We start from the raw sequence: 2783 nt of genomic DNA, 5'->3' as shown, positions 1-2783 counted from the left end.
GGAAATCATCTGTCTTTTTCTTCATTCATATTTGCAAATAGCATCTTAAAATCTTCTGTTAAATACTTATTCCAGGTTTTTATGAATGTGTTTGCAGTATGTTCTGTAATCTTTTTGAAAACTATTGGTAATATTTTGGCATAGCTGGTATTGATTTTCTATATACCTCCTTTCCTTTAAAAGCATTAGTTCTTCTTACTATTTCTGAACTTGACTTCTCAATCTTGGGTTACCAAATTTCTCAGTAACCTGATTTACAGGTCTTAGCTAGAGGCATAGAGTGCGACATTGCATTACTTGCAGTTGAGAGTGAAGAATTCTGGAAAGGTGCTGAACCACTTCGTTTTGGTCAATTGCCTTGCCTTCAGGTTGCTGTTGTTCATGAATTGCAAAAATGTTGCTCTTCCTTCATGATAAGCAACTTTTCCATAAGTAATTTGTGTTTCTTTTGATGCATCATTGAACCTGGTATTAGCCCTTCTCCAGTTGTTCATTGAATTGGCTTAATTATTTTTTAATTCCTATAAGCATTTTGCTTCAATGATACAACATATGATTGTTTTTTTTAATCCCTGACTTGCAGGATAATGAAGAGCTGGAAAATTGTAAATAACTGGCCTACACTTCTATATCTGTAATTTTGATGAATTAAGTGTATCAAAATGCCATAATTAGCCTTTTTGTTCATCAAAGCAAACTCCAGTTACCAAGTTTGATAGATTGCTTGTGGTTCTTGTCACATAGTGGTTAGGTATTTATCCAATGTGAAGAAAGTGAGGAAATTTTATGTTCCATTTTGAATCACTGGTAGGTGATGGGCTATTATAATATAATCTATAATGTTCTTTCAGAAGGCAACGTACTCCATGTTTCTCCAAGTGAATTTATGCTTTGCCACTTGCAGCATGTTTTCTTTTGAAACAATAAAGATATTGATTATCCACACTTGAATTTTATCAGTGGTAATATGTACTTTTCGTATGCCAAGTCTGTATTTGTTGTCAAATCTTTATGTGATGAAGTGTGATCAAGTAGAAGTTCAGTTGTTGCAACAGTTAACATTTTCTAAGGCTCTCTTTTCTATAGGGTTATTTAATCTAGTTGTTCTTCCATAATTCATCAAACTAACAAGTTATATAATACACAGGATTCAGTAACTGTTGTAGGATATCCACTTGGTGGAGATACAATCTCTGTGACAAAGGGTGTGGTATCACGAATTGAGGTTTGATTTCATGAAATTGTGATCATAAGCTTTTAGTATTTTTTTGGTGAATTTTATATTCTTGTTGAGATTGTTTTATAGATGATAAATTGCTGACTTAAGTGTTATCAATTTTAAGTTGGTTGAAAATTTTAGAACATGGTGTCCAAATGAGCTTTTTAATATTAATCACTTTTTTTTTTGCTTCTGTTTCAGGTTAGTATGCTCATGGATCCTATGATCTGCTTGGTATTCAGATTGATGCTGCAATAAACCCTGGTTGGTAACTCAACCTAGTTTCCTTGCTAGAAAGATAGCATTTTATTTTTTAGATAGTTGGATGTTATTGCACCACTTTCTCTGGCAAGGTACAGATATATTCTTGTAAAAGCATATTAATGTTGTCAAAGAAACGTACTTGTTTTGCAGGAAACAGTGGTGGTCCTGCCTTCAATGATCATGGTGAGTGTATTGGTGTGGCATTCCAGGTATTCCTTCTGCTAAATCTGCCTTTTATTTTCCCTACTTTATCTATTCCAAACTTTTCAAAAATCTTTTATAGATTAACTTTGTCCCAGAATAATGTTTAATGGAAATGCATCTGAGTACTGCTTTTGCACCTAAATTAGCATTCTACCTTCTTTCATATCTCACTAGATATTTCATTTAGGTTTGCAGATCCGAAGACACTGAAAATATTGGATATGTTATTCCATCCACTGTGGTTTCTCATTTTCTTGATGATTATGAAAGAAATGGGAAGTATACTGGTAAGCTGACATCGTGAGTCATCAGGAGCCTTCTCTGCATGCAGCTGTGATGCTTGAACAAGCATCCTACTGCTATTTGCTTTCCATCCCACCAATGTTACGCAAGTATGGTTTTCATCTTGTTTTGTCTGGAAATCGTTACTACATTTCTGATCAGGTACTCGATTGCATGTCAAATTCATCTTCATATTGAAACTTGTCTCAGATATTTAAAGTATGTTCAAAGTTTTATGTGCTAATTGTAAAACATTCATTCTGTAAAATGTAGAGACAACATGCGATTCGAGCTTACAGGAATGCACTCTTCGTTTACATAGAAAATGGTTGGAGTTATATATCTAATCATGTTCACTACAATGTTGGAAGGTTCTCTATGCTTTGTTTGTATATTTGTGAATTTATCTTTGATGCTTTTGACCTTATCTCCTTCCATTTACTTACATGGTATTCTTTTATTGGAGTTCTTGATTTGGCTATCAAGCATATGCTAGAGGTTTTGGCTTGCAGTCATCTATCCCTAGCCACACAAAATGCATTCCTTAATGAATTTTCCCATGTTGTCCAGGTACTTCTATAGATTCTTCCTCATGATATTTTTGCAAAACCAAAGTAACTAATTTATTAGGTTGAAATGATAGATAGATGAGTGATCTCAGTCTTGGCTTTTGAATGCTCCTCATTTTATAGATTCTTCCTCACAATTGGGAGACTTTGCAAAACCAAAGTAACTAATTTATTAGGTTGAAATGATAGATAGATGAGTGATCTCAGTCTTGGCTTTTGAATGCTCCTCATTTTATAATTTATAG

Source organism: Zingiber officinale, chromosome 5A, assembly GCF_018446385.1.
Source record: "Zingiber officinale cultivar Zhangliang chromosome 5A, Zo_v1.1, whole genome shotgun sequence".
NCBI classification, from domain to species: Eukaryota; Viridiplantae; Streptophyta; class Magnoliopsida; order Zingiberales; family Zingiberaceae; genus Zingiber; species Zingiber officinale.
Note: the sequence above shows the minus strand (reverse complement) of the source record.